This window comes from Festucalex cinctus, chromosome 21 (genome assembly GCF_051991245.1).
Source record: "Festucalex cinctus isolate MCC-2025b chromosome 21, RoL_Fcin_1.0, whole genome shotgun sequence".
In the NCBI taxonomy this organism is placed as follows: domain Eukaryota; kingdom Metazoa; phylum Chordata; class Actinopteri; order Syngnathiformes; family Syngnathidae; genus Festucalex; species Festucalex cinctus.
In genome coordinates, this window is record NC_135431.1 from 13,959,257 (window position 1) to 13,978,295 (window position 19,039).

The 19,039-nt window shown below is 40.0% G+C and overlaps 1 protein-coding gene across 1 annotated transcript in view; it reads right to left on the reverse strand.

The window, feature by feature from the left end:
* tmem121ab (transmembrane protein 121Ab) overlaps nt 1–18,738 on the reverse strand; it is a 53,966-nt gene extending 35,228 nt beyond the window's left edge. Inside the window, exon 1 of the mRNA XM_077510800.1 lies at nt 18,510–18,738. The gene's annotated coding sequence lies outside the window, so the exon portion shown is untranslated. The remainder of the gene's footprint in view (nt 1–18,509) is intronic.
* Nucleotides 18,739–19,039: the final 301 nt, after the last annotated feature.

Below are 19,039 nucleotides of genomic sequence, written 5' to 3' on the forward strand. Positions count from 1 at the left end.
AGATCTGATGTTTTGTCCAGATAGCATTCACAAGGCGTTTACTGCGGGAGCCATATGCTGCTTGTTCCCATCACGTCTCCACTGAGATGCTGATGCAAGAAGGAAAATCTATTGCAACAAAGTTTTAGTCATTATGAACAGACGGATGCACAACATAGTTGATATTGATCTGCTGAGGGTAAGAATAACGTTCAAAGGCATCATGCTTCTGGGACTCAACTGGTCTGATTTCATTAAGCGTAAACATTCACAAGAAAGAAATCACTTGAAATGAGAGAAATCGAAGAAAATGGAAATGAGGGAGCCCTACAAAGCCACCAAAACAAGGAAGTCAAAAGAAAAAAGCTGTTTTTGCTTTTGTACATCCTTGAGTAATCCCTTTATGTTGCAGCCAACTGAGGATAAATGAGCACGTTTGCTGGATGATGAAGCTTTCCGGTCTGATGGTGGCTGCAGCCCGTGTCTCTGGCTCAGACTTGAAACTGTGGGCAGCAGCTTTCGGCCACGCTGCCAGGGAGCTGTGTGGACAAAGATGAAGCACCCAGCGCGGCTTCATCTTCAGTTCCAGGAACAACACCCACATAAACGGCCGGTTTGAGCTTTTAAAAGAATCAGAAGAAATGGACGCTTGCATCCGCTCGTGTCTGATGTGTCGTGTTTACACCAGGCAGTACGATTTACTACTGTAATGGGGGGAAAAATAGTGCAAGATTTATGGAACAGTTAATTTTCGGTGACGGTATTGATACGCATCAAATATTGATACAATTGCCGTTTGGTTGCCTTTTAACTCATTTGTTCCCAATAACGTGTAAATACGTTTGTTTTTTGTTTTTTTTTAAATGTTCTAAGTGTCACAAAGATGTATTTATACGTTTTTTGTTGGTTTTTTTTATGCTAGAGCATACAGAAGGCTTTGATTCAGCCTCTCAACTGCAAAGAACGGTTGCAGAAATGGTAGTTATTACACAAACGGCCAGCAGGTGGCAGCAGAGCAAAGGAGATCAATCAGGGCCATCTAGAAAAAAAGCTAAATTACTAAAACTGATGAAATTTAGCTCTCTTCTAATGCTAATTGCTGCAGAACGGAAACAGATAGAAACATACTTTTTTTTCCTGATGAAAGACGAGACTTTAATCTTTCTTTTGATAGATTCCATGCTTTTATAGCCATAAAACACAATATTCTATGGGCCTTGCAAAATCAGTCAAAATCCAGTAAAACAGCCTGGAGCGAACGGGAGTACTTCTGTGAAAATGGCTGGTAGTGAATGATTTAAATGTCATCTGAGTTGAAAATAAGATTGTGTATTGGGTTAATGAGTCATGAGTAATGTTTTGATTACGTACTGAAGAATTGGATGGCTAAAACATGCCATTTAAAAACTGAATTGCGAGACACGTATTTTGTTTATGAACTGATACGTTTATATACGTGACCAAAGCAGGGTAGGCCTGCAGCCATCCTGGTTAGTGGGGCAGATTTGAGCAATTCTCTTTCCAATTTCAATCAAAGTCAGCTAAGGCCCAATTATCGGCTGGTGGTGTGTGTTGTGTGAAGCACGTCATCCCCAATCTCACCAACTGGTGTGTGGTCAATGCAGAGGTCAGCCGACCCGCAGACTCTGTAATTGTGGTGTGACACGGAACGATAGCCAATTAGGAAGCAAACTGAGGCTCACAAATAGAAGAGAAACTGGTTTTGTTGAGTGCTTTTATGCCTCTCAAGTCAGCCGCCACTATAAAAATGACAAGAAGCGCTTGCAACCGCAGATGTATTTGTCAGAAAGGCTACCAGTTAGCCTAGCATCCTTTATTTTTGACTTCTACTATTTGGCTTACTTCTTCTTTGTATTTACACTTTCCAGGACGAAAGGTGCACCATAAAGTCTCTCATTCTCACATTACAAGTATTACAACATTACTGATAAATTGCAACTATACTTGGGCCACTCCACCTTGCTAACGTACATCTCAACAGAAGTTAATTCATTTACTGTTCTTGTTCAGTTTCGCGAGTGATTTTTACTCCAGAAGTCCATACAGTTAGGAATTTTCCTGCAATTTTGCTGTTCAAAGTTGGATACATTTTATTTTAACATAGTTCATGCCAGACATTAGTGAAAAGAGTAATCAATCACCCAAGCACTTAATTGCGGCGTCGACTCAATCTTAGGCTAGCTTAGCATTTAGCATGGCTTCTCCATCTTTTCTCATCAACTGTTTGCAACTATGACACTTCTTTCCATAAATGTGGCTTATTTGCCGCCAAACAGGCGACGGTTATTGACTCAGGAGAGACTCTGCGACATTTTTAGACACACTAGTAGTCAACCGCTGCTTCTGCACAAGTGGCACAGAGCGTTAGCTTAGCGGAGCTTTTTAGGGCAATTCTTCTTCTTATTCTACTTTTCTGACGGTTGTCCCGGCGTTTGAGTCTCAGTTTTGCTATTCAATGTGGTAACATGTAGATTTTGATCTGCAAACTGTGTTTCTGGAGTACACCACACTCTATAAGAGTGTGTTTTTTTCTACCTTGTCACTTGTCAAGTTAAAAATCAGTATGTATGTATGCTACTTTACACTGCTACACACCATGCAGTGAAATAGTAAGTGATCGAGTCATCGCGATCAGCACCATACTGTGGCAAACCGAACTGAATTTGCACATCGGAAGAGTGCGTTTGGTATAATGGACCTAAAAGTGTTGATAACAGCCTTGGATTGAGTGTTTCGTGTGTCAGGCAAGGCGTGAATTGTTTCATCTTTATTTATCATTGTTTTTGCCTAGGTTTCCAGCTAATTGCAGAGGAGAGCGGCTTGTCGAACGTCAATTAGCGCCCTGCTGGGTTGAGAGGCAGTCAAACGGTAAGATAGAGAGAACCTGCTCATCAGTGAGGGTAAAAAACAAAACAAGTGCAACAACATTTATGTGTTGACACATTCCCATCCACTTTGTGGACACAAGCAGTATATTTAAGGGCTACATGACTGCTGGGTGCGTGTTGATGTTGCTTTTAAGTGCTGCAAGAAGAGAAGTGGCAAAACAGGGAGGTGAGTTGAGGTTATAGGGAGTGATGGCTAAAGGGAGAGGAAGGAGATGAGGGAGGGAGCGAGATAGAGCGAGACGAGTCCTCCACAGCCCAGAGGCAGTGACACACTAGCAGATGTTTCTGCCTCTCAACGCCAAGAACGCGCATCTCCCCAGAAAGCGGCTGCCGCTGCGAACTAATCAGTCCGCTGGTGGCGGCTGCAGCCTGGCTGAGGGAGACAGACCCCTCCCCCCCTGTCACAATTGATATGCATTGATGCTGATTTACGCTATTGTTACTGTTGCTTTCAGGCTGGAGCATGGAGGCAATAATCCCGCAGAGCTGGCCACATACAGCAGGGTTAAAGCCCTTCTATGGCAGAGCTCACCTCATATGCCTCGCAAAGATGGCGAATTTGCACCGTTCTGGCAAAGGCCAGCGAGTAACAAACGAGAGGGGAACGCTGAGGGCTGCGCGGCACAGTGTGCGGGACACAGTCTGTTGGCTCGCACTTCTCTGCCGCTTGCCGCATGTGTGTTTATGCTGCAATTAAATGACGAGAGCCCTGCTTGTAGAGCACTGCGACATGGAGTGTCGACAAGCCTAACGTCGGAGTCCCTTGGCCCGCTTTAATTACAAACACTGCAATTAAAACACGACTTCCGCAGCATTGCTGGAAAAACATTGCCACTGTTGACATTGCCAAACATTGCCATTGTTGAATATCCATTTCCATCTAGTATAATAATAATATAGTATAATAATTAGTGGTGTCAGGCGAGTACAATTTTTTAATCGGAATTAATCGCATGACTTCAATAGTTAACTCACGATTAATCGCAAATTTTATATCTGTTCGAAATGTACAATAAAATATTGTTTTTGAAGTGTTCATACTAACACGTCCGCCTCCCAGTTCTGAGGACTCGGGTGCGAGTCCAGGCCTGGGTGGAGTTTGCATGTTCTCCCCGTGCCCGCGTGGGTCCTCTCCGGGTACTCCGGTCTCCTCCCACATTCCAAAGACATGCATGGCAGGTTAATTGGGCGCTCCGAATTGTCCCGAGGTGTGCTTGTGAGTGTGGATGGTTGTTCGTCTCTGTGTGCCCTGCGATTGGCTGGCAACCAGTCCAGGGTGTCCCCCGCCTACTTCCCAGAGCCAGCTGAGATAGGCGCCAGCACCCCCGCGACCTTTGTGAGGAATAAGCGGTCAAGAAAATGGATGGATGGAAGTGTTCATACTCATAAAAGTAACATACAAGTAGAAAAAAAATTTAAACTAAGAGAAATATGGCTTACGATCTGTTATGTTCTGCTTTCCTTGTCTCCTGTTGTCTCGTTAAGCATTGTCCTGCCCACCTGTGTTTGCTTGACTTCCTCGTGTGTCAACCTATCAGAACCCTCGGCCACCTGTGTCTTGTCCAGCTGTGTCTCGTTGTGTCAATTAGTGTGAATATGTATTTAGTCTCTTGTCTCCCCTCTGTCTGTGTCTATTCATTGTGGTTTCCCCCCGTCATGCTGCCCATTTTTGCCTTGAAGTTCACCCATGTTTGATGTTTGTTTGTTAGCCAGATCCTTGTTTACCACCTTGTTTTTGTTTAATTAAATCCCTTTATTTGACCACACCTTTACCTCCACGCCCTGCTTCCCTGAACGTGGGTCCTCAACCCTCCAAACCGTAACAGCATCTTTTAGTCATTGATACAGTAATTTCATTCTAATTCATAAAATTGAGTTAAAATTAAAAAGATGTACTTACTGTATGGTAAAAAAAAAACGAGTGTAATATTTGTGTTGAGGTCATTTCTGCCACTAGATGGCATAATTGCATTTGTAAGACGGTGGTGACACCTCAGTGCATTTTCCTTTTCATATTAGGAGCTATCTAATGTTCAACATGAAGTAATTTGTAGAATTCTGCTCATTTTTTAAAATGGTAAAACACAGCTTGACCCCAGTCTCCACAAATATATGCATTATAATTAAATTATTACTGCTAAATTTTGATGTGTACGTGTCTGCTGTGTTGCGATTGGAATTCCCCCACTATAGGCTTTCCAAGTAAGGTGATTAATCTTGCATTAAAAAATTAGTGGCGTTAATAAAGGAACTTGAAATTAACTAAAAATTAATGCATCAATTTTGACACCGCAAAATAATAATAGTTTAATAATAACTGTAAGAGCTGTCAACAGCTGAATGTATTTTTTTTTTTACCCCCTCGGCTGAGTCACATTGTTGTACGTGTACACGCAGAGCAATGAATGTTGTTTACTTATCGGACCATGCCATAATTAATTAACATCTACATCGCTGCAGACGGCATATGGAGACGCATAATTGCATGCAAGCAAATGCCTGCTACTTCTTCCCAAAGCATAAATAATCAACATGTTACACAATACGATGGCGGCAGTACAGTGTATCTCATCTGTCAAGCGCTTGGGCTTTTGCACCGGAGGGTCACTCTTGGTGTCCCGCTGCGGACACAAAAAAAAAAATAGAGAATAGCTGTTGGATAGATGTGAGTCTGTTTCCTGACTAATGGCGAGGTGCCCTTGAGCAAGGCAATGACCCTTGCAACTCCCAGTTCAAGAGGAGCACTGTTTGCACGGCCCCGCAATCTGAAATCTTTCTCTGGTTCTCTGTGGATGAGTGGTTAGTTTTAAGGTTCTGGGTTCGAATTTCAGTTTTGGGTTTCCTGTGCGGAGTTTCAATGTTAGTTAATGTAAAATGTCCATAGATGTGAATGCAAGTATCACCTCCTGTCACCTGGATTGGTTAAGGGTTTAGCCCACATCTTGCCCAAAGTCAGCTGGCAGAGGTGTGGTCTGACGAGACCAACGTATTTGTGGCAGCATCCAGCTTTGAAAGGCAAACAAATCCAAGGTCCACTTGTATTCCGGAATGGATTATGATTTGAATTCCATTCAACAAATTGGTCCCAATTGCGCTCTACATCAAATTTCACATTCACATTTCATGACCATTCTGTAAACGTTACTCGCAATGACGACAGAATATAGAGCCACAGAGAACCCTCATCTTCCATAACCTTGAATTAGGAGCCATTTAAAGCATGATTGAATAGATACAAACTCTGCATTTAGATTTACAGATTGCTGTGAATTTATACTGAGCGTTATTACATTAAGTCCCAGATTGCACCTGACTTTTATTGGTCGGCCTCTGCCAACCTTCTCCCAAATTAATGAAACAGCTACGGTTTAGGGCAAACAAAAAGCCTGCCACGCACACTCACATACACACACAGGCACGGCCAGACATAAGCCCATCAGACCGACACATGCTCAGAGCACTTGCACAAATGTATGTTCATGAACAGCAGCACACAATACACGGCATTAAGTACCATCTGGACAGGAGCGCACATTCAGCGATGCAAACGTCAGCAGCGCAAAAGTAATGTATTCATTTTGTATGAGACACCAGAGCCATGAGCGCAACTGACAGCCCTGTTACACATGGACAAGAAGCGTGCGCGCTCACAGATTAGTGAGGGAATTTGTTCATGTGGACAGAGCAGACATATTGTGATCAGTTTTTTTGTAAGTGTTCGGTATGAAAATACAGAATACATTCAAAATAGATAACAATGGCTCCTGTCAAGACCGCACCGCTACTTTTTACAGGTTATTGTACCTGCTCTCAAATGATTGTAAAGGCAAGCATATAAGGTATTTGAAAGTTTATAGACTCTGGATTCCTTTCACACTTCCAGCAACATTAAATCATATTTCCCTTTTGTTTTTATGTATTCTCTTTAACATGATGCAGCCAGGCTGGCAACCACTGACAAACAATACCATATTGAAAATTACATGTGCACTAGTGCATCGATAAAAAACATGATTGTTTTCAAGATCCAGCAGAGATTTGAGGCCAAAGTGCGTTTTATAATGTGCAAATTTGTGACAATATTTCTCTCATCTCCTTGTACGGAGCCTTGAGACATTTTGCGGTTTACTTGTCAAAGGAATCTGAAAGAACAGCTTGCAAAGAAGAGGGATAGGAAAACGATGTGTTGAGAGAAACCTAAGCTAAGGAACTACAACATATGGACCCCTTCATGGCCTACGTCACGATGACGTCACGGTGTTTACTGGAGGCAAAAACAACCGCTGGAGGCAACGAAGTGCAGCTAGAAGTAAACAACGCTGGTTGTCTGTTTATTCTATTCTATTTTTAGTTTATTTTTTTATCAGTTTACTCACATATTAACTCAAATGGCCGTTTTCCGCGTCCTTTCCGATGTGAACTTATGCTGACCGGTGTTAGAACCACACGCCACTGAGGTGTTTTTGCCTCCAGCTAAGCTCCGCCCTTTACATTGTGTCACATTGTTTACAAACTTTGAACCAAGTGTCATTCAGTAACTCTTGCTATAGGTCAATGCACAATTCTTTATGATATAACAAAGGCCTATATGACAAAACAAGAGTGACTAGACAAACAAAGAGTGGCTAATACAGGACCATAGCAACTGACATCATCATCATAAGGGACATGGTAACTGCATAGCAACCTCCCTCCCTTCATTCTTCAACTCCTTCCACTGTGCCTACAGAGCAAAAAATAGCCATTACAAACTTATTCATTTGAGGGCCACATAGAGAAACTCAGAAGGGCGCAAGGGCCACATAATGTTATGAAGAGAAATTGTGTTTAGTCCTAAAAATTGTACAAATAATTTATTCGTGCTTTTGCTTATTTATAAAAAATACTACAGTATATAAACATTTTATTTGTAATATGACAGTAGGGTTATTATAGTTTTGGAATTTTTCATTTTAGTTAGTTTTAATTAGTTTTCAGGGTGGTTCTGTTAGTTTTTATTAGTTTTAGTTCTTTAATAAATGCTTAGTTTTAGTTTAGTTTTAGGTTCAGACAGTATTATTATTATTTTATTTTTTTTAATGTGTATTACTTGTGTGGAATATTTAAAAAACACCATGGAAGTGACATCATCTGAAGGGGCTTTTCTATTGGCTGCTGCTAGATGACATCACTTCTGTGTCATATACTTTCAAACGTCATTATTCCGGTTTATGTAAAAATAAATCTACTAAAAATCACACCAAAGACTAAAACGAAGGACATTTTTGCTATAATTATTTTAGTTTTAGTTTCGTTAACAAAATGTAATTTCAGTTAGTTTTCGTTTTTTAAAAAGCATTTTCGTTTTTATTTCGTTCATTGAATTTTAGTTTTAGTTATTTCGAAAATAACCTTTAATAGCACCTGTGTTTTTCGACACCCTCCCGTCTTACTTTGACCATCTCCAAACATTTTTGTTTTCATTTTATTTGAACTGAGTCAAATGACATTTTTAGCATATGTCGCGGGCCACTAAAAAATGGACGGCGGGCCGCAAATGGCCCCCGGGCCGTAGTTTGGACACCCCTACTCACCTACTCACCCGCTACCGATTTAAATGCCTAATTTCAACTGTTCTCAGTCAGACAAACTTGGTCCCCACAATTCCTCAACCTTGGACTGCAGACCTACACACTGTGAAATTTGCAGATGACATAACATTGCATGGGTCGAGAAAATATGAATATGTGTATGACAGCAGCCATCAACTTGTAAATACATGTCATAAAATTGTGTTTCTCATCAGCAGATGAGGCATCCTTGGACCAACTGGGGCAAGGCGTCAAACTGAGGGACCAGCATTATTTGAGGAACTACAATAAACGGTGCCTCAATATGTCTTATCGCTAGACCAGACTGTGGCACTTGAGCTGATGTATTTTCCCATCACTTGTGTATCTCTGATAACTGCTTAGTTGGAGGGCTGCAATGGCTCCAATATGTCACTACTATCCACCCTTACTGGCACTCTCACTGTGGTGTTTTGGATACTTACACGGGCGGTTCGAACACGCGGATTGGTCTGGAAGTGAAACTTTGGCGAAATGTCTCTCGAAAAAAGGAAAGCACATCTTGTTGAGTTAGTGGCAAGAAAACAGATGAGGAAACGTCTTTAACTGCCCTGCGGATGGGACACGTTTTATCACGCCATAAAACCGATCGTAGTCCCTCCCGACCTGGCAGTTATTAGTCAAAAGTCGCTGTGGCACTTTTGTTTTCTCCTCTAACAACATTAAGGGATTAGGTCTTTGATTTGCAATTGTCCACATATTGTAACTCTGCTTTATTGGCTACTAAACACCGAAGCGAGCATTTATTTCGCCAAGCCACCTATCCATTTTTTTTGGATCTACTAGTAATCGTTTTGACCTCATCCCTGCGTTGTATTTCAACAGGCTATCTATTTAAAGTGAGATCGTTTGAAGAATTGGGTGCACTTCAACATCAAATCTCCTTGATACACTATTGAAATGTGTTGTTGTTGTATAAAGATGTTTTAAATGATAGGCTTAGATAAAAGCTTAAAACGAACAGGCTCAAGTGCAGCTGGAATATCACAAATCATTATTAAAAATGAGTTTGATTCACTTGCAAAGTGTTAGTTGAACAACTACACCATCAGTCAAATGGCCCCGAGGTCGCACAATTTGGAGCTTTTTTTTTGTAATGCCTGATGAGAGCTTAGTTCGTTTTTTGTTTTTTTTGTGGCTTATTTGCAGCACTTATATTTGCAATCAAGTTCCAACATGTGAAGTCTGGAGGATGCTTTCACTTGCGTCTCCCTCCGGCCACGTTATCGTACAGTATGGTTGTTATTGATTGACCGTGCCATTTGGCCATTGATCGGAGTGGAAGTCATTATTAGGTCAGGGAGATTATACTTGCGAAATATGGATTCCAAAGTGGAAAACCATCGTTGCAGTAATGAACAACGGGCAAATCGCATATGGTGCAACTATGGATGATGATGCCGACAAATGTACAGCAAGTATGGCTGAAACAGACAGAGCCCCTCATTTAGTCTTGTCACTGCCAACAGGCGCCGTAGAAATGAACAATCGCATTTTGATGTTTCTCGAAGCGTGTGGACAGCCTCCCACATTGTCTACAGCCGATCAATCAAATTGACCACCAGTCACTATATGCGGCGCTAATGGGGGCGGGGTCACGGCCAGGGATGATTGGTGAGGGGGCTGAGCGGCTGCACACTACTTCAGTCGGCTTTCTGCTCATGTATTTATAGCAATACTGTATTTAATTGAGTTTCTAGCGGGAGGGCTGAATTTTAAAGAGCCCCATAAATGCAATTCGAGGCATGCAGAAATACAATCGGCGGCGCAATAAGCATGCAAAGTGCACAATCGTGAAAAGCAGCTTGCTCTGTAATCTGTGTGATGCAAAACATTTGAAATGGAGCACACCGGCCTGCAGTGTTTTGGATGCCAAGAAGTGTTCGGCTGACCTTAAAGGTTGTTGTTTTAAAATGTTAATCAATTCGATGGCTGGGATCGTCTGCATTGTAACTGATATCGATGATTTAATCAACTGCAGGAGGTACCAAGGGTCGAAGGTGTACTTTTCAACACAGTGTTATGAAAAGATATGTTACTTGTATAATTCTGAATAGCGATGGGCAATAAATGAAATTAATTTGATTAATCAGCATTTTAAAAAATCGAATTGTTGAAAATTTGCTAAATCGTGAAATCGAGTTTTAGGATTATTCAAAGCTGTTATGTTCATTTCTATCCAGATGTTTTTGTGAGTTGTAATTTTGCCCAATGCTGGATGGGTGGTTTACAAGACATGTTTACAATAGTTACCAATTCCTTATTTATGGCATTTAAGCACAAACAATGAATGTTAAGTTTATATAAAAACTAATTTTGAAGAAGGATACGTTGTTGTCTAAACATTTTGCACAGGAATTATTTTTGAATTAATGAAACCTTTCAATGTTTTTTTCGATTAAAAATTGTAATGTCCAGAATGAATCAAAAAATGTATATTTATTTTTTGGCCATATTGCCCAGCCCTAATTATAAATAATGAATTTGCATAATTGGTAAAAACTCTATAGTATATACTCAAAATTATTAATAGCAGGTATTATTTTTAGTTAGTTATACGCCGCGGGCCATTTAAAAAAGAAGGGTGGGCCACAAATGGCCCCGGGCCATAGCTTGGACACCACTCATCTAAGAAACCTGGCCGCTAACGCTGTTAGTCGTTCATTTTTGTGTTTCTTAGACGATTTTGTTATTGTTTGTCAAAATCAGAACTACCGTATTTTCCGCACTATAAGGCGCACTTAAGAGCCTTCATTTTTTTCAAAAGCTGACCCTGCGCCTTATAATCCAGTGCGCCTTATATATGGATCAATATTGAGCCGCAACAGGTGACGCTGTACAATCGGTGACACGCATGCGCAGAAGATCGCGCCATCTTGGATCGCTAGCTAATACTAATACTTTACCTCAGAGAAAATAATAAAACAGCTGTTTATTCATTTTGGAGTTGTCAGAAAGCTGGTTTGTAATCTATTAATAAAGTTTGACTGACCTATCTGACTGTTTTGTTGACATTCCCTTTAGCGCAGCACCATCTAATAGATGCATAACGTAACCCCAGCCTCTACTGTAGCGCCTTATATATGAAAAAAGTTTTAAAATATGTCATTCATTGAACGTGCGCCTTATAATGCGGTGCGCCTTATAGTGCGGAAAATACGGTACCTGTATTAGGGAAAAATTCAACCAACATAACATTCTAGTACACTTAAAAAACAAAAAAACAGAGCAATCTAGTGTATGCAGTCAAGTACAGTGCAGATACATATATCGGGGGAAAAAAACAACACTGATGCTACTATGTGCGGTGGTGCTGCGTGCCTCCAACTTGCGTCATCAATAGTTGACTCCAGCACACCAACTCAGGCTTGCCTTGTTGCACGACCCGATGAAGACTTCTCAGATGAGAAGCGGAACATCTACTAAGACAAACAGCGCAGTCCAGTTGCGATCGATGCAATGCCCTGAGAAACACCGGCTTTGAAGATGAAATGTCCTTTCGGTAGTATGTGTCACAATATGTGTGTGGTACCGCGACATATGGCGGTAGAAGCCATATAAAATGTTGTGACGGCCACCTGGTTACATTGCTAGTTGAAAGAAAGGCACTTTTACCTGGGGTGAGGTATTTATTTATTAACTCATTCACTCGCAGCAATGTTCACTGAAGGAACCCCCTTCGCTCCTGGCTGTTTTACTGAATTTTGTCTGATTTTGTAAGGCCCACAGAATATTGTGTTCTATTACTATAAAAACATGGAGTCTACCAAAAGAAAGATTAGAGTCTGTAGTTTCATTAGAAAAAAAAAAAGTTTGTTTTTATGTGTTTCCGTTTTGCAGCAATTAGCATTACAATATGGCTAAGTTTCATCATTATTCACAAACCTGTTGAAAGCACTGGCAAAAAGAGCTTGTTGCAACATGGTTGATCTCTTATACTCTGCTGCCACCTGTTGGCCGTTTTTGTAATAACTATCATTGCTTCAACCGTTCTCTGCAGTTGAGAGGCTGCATCAAAGCCTTCTGTATGCTCTAGCACAGGGGTGTCAAACTTATATTTGTGCAGGGGCCGCATGCAGGAAAATATATTACTAAGTGGGCCGAATCGGTAAAATAATGGTAGGCCTATATTACTTAAAAACAATTACCGTCAATTATACGCAGATTTTTGCGATTTTTGGGCCAGCCCAAAATTACTGAACTCAACTGTAATTTATTGTTTAAAAAAAAGAACACAAATACAAATGAAACGTGGCAACACTTTGCCTGTATGAGTTAAATCTACGTACATGTACGTGTTAAATCTACCTGTTTTGCATATATATAAATATATATATATATATATATATATATATATATATATATATATATATATATATATATATATATATATATATATATATAGTTCCCAGAATGCACTGTGTGGCACAGTTAATGAAATTATAAGGACGTTAATCTCTGTCATATGTATTTGTGTTACCAGTAATTTAATTTGTGTCGTATTTAACACATTTATGTTGGTCTATGATTTAAGAAAAAAAAATAAATATATATATATATTTTTTTAAACAAACCATAACTTTAAGTTATGTATAAAATAATGACTTCCAGGACGATTCCGTGTACAAATTAAATTACTCATACTTTACAAAATCGTCTCGCGGGCCGGTTTAAACTCCTTTACGGGCCTGTTCCGGCCCACGGGCCGTATGTTTGACACCACTGCTCTAGCATAAAAAAACATATAAATACGTCTTTGGGACATTGGTAATATTTAAAATAGGACGGATTAATACGTTTTTGGTAGCAAATGAGTTAAAGTAGACTGCTCATCCAGTGATGGGGCCATATATGTACAGTATATTCTTTTATATTTCAGAATACACGCCCTGAGGTAAAAGACTCCTTTGTAAGTAGATAAAACACTGTCGAATTGTGCAGCCTGACCCCTGCTGGGTCACTATTCAAATTCATTGTCTGTTTATCGGATAATAAATTGAGCATGATAGATTAATTTACATTTGGCTCATCATCCACACAATATAAATGAGCAATCTCTATACAGTCGATCCCGGAGCTTAATAACCCGGAGGGAAAAACCGGCGCCTCCAAATGTGACTTCTTTCAAGGACGCCGGGGAGGAGCATCCCCCCGCTACGATTTGCACTCAATTCTTGTCACTCACAGCTTGAGCCGACATATCAAACGCAGTTAACGCCAAGCCGAGCGTTATCACGCGTTCAATGTAATCAAAAATCCTAATTAGCGTCATTAAAATTGACACTGTTAAATCCGCGACTTTGTGAAATTCGCTGTGCGTTTACACTGTGAGGGTGAGTTGACTGCATATTCTCAGCTATCAATGTGCTGTAGGCTAAAAGCGGGAGGGTGTGGGGGGGGGGGTTTGGGTCGCGTCTTATCCACAGCGAGCCGGGCATGTGCATTTTTCTTCCTTTATAGAGTGTGAATTAATTTCTAAGTGCAAAACAGCTGCAGCAGTGAAGCATGGAGGTAGCGAGAAGCAATAACGGGTGGCCGCAGCACTCGACGATCGTAAATAAAAGGTCAAACATTTAATCCCAGCGAAAAGACTACGTTTAGTGAGAATTAAAATGGTGTGAAAGTCCTGATGGTGGTCTTCAACATAATGGTCTTTTGCAGCACTTGACTCGGCCCGTGGCAAAAATTGCATTTATTTAAATACTTAGCATTTATCACATTTTGTCAAACCAGTCGGCCACTTTACCGCATACAAAATACGAAATATTGTAAAGTTCTAATGGGAACTTTCACCAGTTCTTTTATCTTTAATGCTCGCTAGCTACTAGGGGTGTGAATTGCCTAGTACCTGACGATTCGATTCGTATCACGATTCACAGGTCACGATTCGATTCGATACCGATTAATCCCGATACGAATTTATAAGTCGATTGTTGCGATTTTTTTTCATTCAAATTTAGAAAATACTAATCAGTAAGCTTGTAGAGTGTAAGATTTATATGAAAATGTATTATTTATTTATCTGAAATTTCGGTCTTATAGAGGTTGTAATCTGTTTCATGTTTGAACAGCATTAAAATAAAATATTAAGGCTTAATGTTCCGTTCATATAACATTCTTCCATGCTCAAGGTGTGAATCCTAACCCGAAGTCAGATGTTTTGTTGAATATTTTTCCATTAAAAATGGAAGTTTAAAAATCGATTCACACACACACACAAAAAAAAAGGCAATGATGATAAGACGTTGAATCGGTAAGACTACCGAATGAACAATTCTGAGCTCTTAAAAAAAAAAAAAAAAAAAAAAAAAAAACGATTTTTTTTTATTGAATCGATTCGAGAATCGCGCGATGTAGTATCGCGATATATCGCCGAATCGATTTTTTTTTAACACCCCTACTAGCTACCATTAGACTGCATATTCTCATTTGCACTTTTTACTGGATGCCAGAAAGATCGAGTACACAGCTGTGGAGCCTTTTCTGCTGGGTGAGGAAGAAGGTCTAATCTATTCAAAATGCTCTTACTGTCTTGGCCATTCAGCTTAGCCCATGCGAAATGTGTGACCTGATGGTCTTTACTGGTTTCGACTCCAAGTGTCATGGCCTGGGTCGCATGCGCCAGAGTTTATGACCTGTTATGTGTCTTTTTAAGTACGGATGTAACAAGTGTCTGTTTACAAAACGTGATGTTCGTGATGTCAACCTTTAATCCTTTGGGTGATGTCGGGACCTATGTGATGTCGTTCTTTAGTCCTTTACGATTCACTGCCTGTGGGTGCTGTCTGAGAATTGTGTGTGGTTTGCCGGATTATTCTCCAACTGTCCTGTGTACTGCATCTCTGAGGTTCTGCTTCTCGATGTGAATAAATGGTAGTGATGGCAAAATGAAGCCCCGTAAAGCAGTGAAGCCCTGCAGTGAAATGCTTCACACACACGTAGGGGCTTCAAGATGATTCATTTCCTCGACTACGCCATCATGTGGACAGAAAAATGTATAACATGCTTGGTGCATGCAATAAAATGGTGGGGTGTAAATCATGCTCTAAATACAAAAGAATATATATTTGAAGAGTGTTTTAACATGAATTGTTCTGTGTTACTTTGTCTATGTTTGTGCTTATGCAACAAGTGAAAATGTGGTAAAATAAAGTGCTTATTCATTTTTATTTAAAAACTATTTTTTCCGAAGTTTTTGGACTCAGGCGGTTTCTTTTTTTTGCAGAGAATTTCACCTGCTTTGGAAAAAAAACTCTTTCACATGGTACTAATGAAGCAGGGGTGCATCGATATGAGATAGCAAGTTTGTATAGAATTGGACGCGTATATTTCTGTGATTCCCAGTACTGAAAGGGACTTTCAACTGTGAACAGAAAAATGTGAATTTTATGTGTTGTCACATTTTATTTTATTTTATTATTGGAATCTGTTAAAATAGTACCGTAATTGCAGTGCATTACCTTCTGAGGTGAGATCTGCTCAAAGTGCTCCTAAACAAGGGAAAATCTCTTTCTTGCTGGTTCCATCGCAAAAAGAAGCTCGTCAAATCGAATGCCAAAAGCAAAAAAAGTAGCGCAATAAGGGACCCGAAAACACAAAAAGTGAAGGGGAATCCATAGCGTTTCTTTGCCGCTTTTATTTCGAACTACACTCAAACCTAGCGAATCATTTCCTGAATCAGTCACGTGGTACACCTGCTTCGTGGGGCTTCAAACGTCACCACGTACGTCATCAACACACGCATTGACACGCCGTTCATGAACCACTCATCCGCATTACTCGGCACTCGGGATTCGACCCGAGAAGCACATCACTAATAAATGGAGAAAATCTTATTTGTGCCTGCATTTGGGATCCAAACCTTTCAGTACACAACACCAAGCTAGGACAGCGACACAAAGGCCTAGCTCAAGTCACCTATCTAATTATTCAATTATTCAACTCATTCACTCCAGCCATTTTCACAGAAGCAACCCCCTTCTCTCCCAGTTGTTTTACTGTATTTTGACTGATTTTGCAAGGCCCACAGAATAATGTGTCCTGTTGATATAAAAAAAATGGAACCTACCAAAAGAAAGATTAAAGTCTCTTCTTTCATCAGGGAAAAAAAAATATTTCTATCTGTTTCCGTTTTGCAACAATTAGCATTAGAAAATATGTTTTCATCATTATTCACAAATTTATTTAGAATTGTGAGTAATTGAGCATTTTTTTCAACATGGCCCTGGTTGATCTCCTTTGCTCTGCCGCCACCTGCTGGCCGTTAGTGTAATAACTACAATTTCTTCAACCATTTGCATCAAAGCCTTCTGTATGCTCTAGCATAAAAAAACAACAATGTATAAATACGTCTTTGGGCCACTTAAAACATTTAAAATAGAACATATTTTTATGTTTTTGCAAGCAAATGATTTAAGAGGCCTAATTTAACAATATATAACTAAATATTTGATTAAAAATATCTATTTACATTTAGAGGGTATAAATGACTGTGATTGGCTGGCAACCAGTTCAGGGTTTACCCCGCCTACTGCCCAAAGCCAGCGGGGATAGGCTCCAGCACCCCCCGCGACCCTTGTGAGGAATAAGCGGTCAAGAAAATGGATGGATGGAGGGTATAAATGACACAAAATTAACTATAGTGAACGTCCGCAGATTCTCGAGTTAATGGCAATGCACCGATTTTGTCTCCAATAATGTTAAATATTAGAAAAAGACCGATATGTTTTTTTTGTTTTTTTTTCAGGCCTGATACGATTGTTTGTTAATAACCGATATTTGGAGCCAGTATTCACTTTAAAGGGACAATATTAGCGTTAAAATGAAAAAAAATTATATAATCTCAAACTCCTAGTCAATGATTTTAAGCATAAGTTTATTGAACGTTTCAGATTCGCAAAACATTGATTTATTTTCGAATGTAAATAAACACGTAAATTGGTCACTATAGTCTTCTGCAATAAATAAAGGTTTACGAATTTTTTTTTTTTAAATTGAAATGTTAATAAATATTACTTACCATTTAGTTTTGATTTCAAATACAAACAGAAGGAGCAGAGAGAATTTTTTGTTTTTTGCTGGCAAATCTATGATTACAGTGAATCCTTGTTTACGCAGCAGTTGTCATGTGACACAAGACGGCAAAATTACTACCGTACTTATGTCTTTCATTTGATCATGACAGATTTATGGCTATTAATCACTGTTGTGTAAGCATAATTTAGTGATAGGCTGGCTTGCATATAACGGAAGTCATCATAAACAGAGGACGACTTGCAATCAACTGATTAAAAAGCCAATTAATCAGTCTGCATCACAACTATTGTGTAATTATGATTGTATTGATGCAATATTTCAAGTCTTAAGATAATACATTAAAAAATTTGTGGATTAAAAGATGAATCGCATGTTGGACACTTAATCAAGCATTACACAAATTTCCTGTTGACGTCATTGTGTCAAAAAGTCTCACATTAATTCATCTTATTTTTAGACACTACATAAAATATTCATGTACTGTCAACAAGGAAAGACCCAGGGTGACTTTCTCATGATCTGACAGTCACTTTGAAATATTATTGGTGTTAGTAGTTTGGCGTCGCCGCCATATATTTTCTCGGTGACCCTGCTTGTCGGCGTGCGTGCGCGTGTCCGTGTACGCAGGCGCGAGCCGGGCGCGCGCTCGCGGACTCTTCAGAATGAGCAGATGCTCACCCTCGACGGCTACAAGTAAAATTGTGTTTAACAAGACTTTGAGCACATTGTTAATACACCACCAAGGGAATTGGTGGAAAAAAATATGCTGAAAGCGCATAAACGCGTCGTTTATCACCGAGAGGAGACAGAGAGTGAAGCCGAAAGAGTCACAAACTGGAGCCGGTAGGAAGTGACAGCGATGATAAAACACGCTTTTTACTGCACTGATATATATTTTCTGTCATGTCATGCTCAACAGTGTGTTTTATTCCACCCATCTGTCTGACACAAACGAACCTGAACTCTGCTGGCTTACCGTCAATGGACGACGAGTCTGTCCAAAGTGTTGAATCTCATTGCAGGCTCAGAAGAGAGGCTTTGTAAATCCGTTCTGATGCTGGTTAAAATAAATAAATTCTAGTCATAAAAAAAGGGGTCCAAACTAGTGATTTCGTCGTTGAGAACGTCCCGTTGTCGTCGCGTGCCCGACGAGAAAGATTTCAGACATACATGGCGAGTCCAATCTGCAGACTACAGTCAATCGCTTTGGGTAAGAGACTCTCTCTCTCTCTCTCTCTCTCTCTCTCTCTCTCTCTCTCTCTCTCTCTCTCTCTCTCTCTCTCTCTCTCTCTCTCTCTCTCTCTCTCTCTCTCTCTCTCTCTCTCTCTCTCTCTCTCTCTCTCTCTCTCTCTCTCTCTCTCTCTCATATATATATTTGCCTTCTTGGCAGTGATGTGATAAAGTATTCAATTTGAATTAATTGATTGCAACAGTGCCAAAAAAATACAAAAATCCAATTCACGTTGCATGTAAAATAGATTAAGAGTCTTCCCTTCCCTTTCCAAA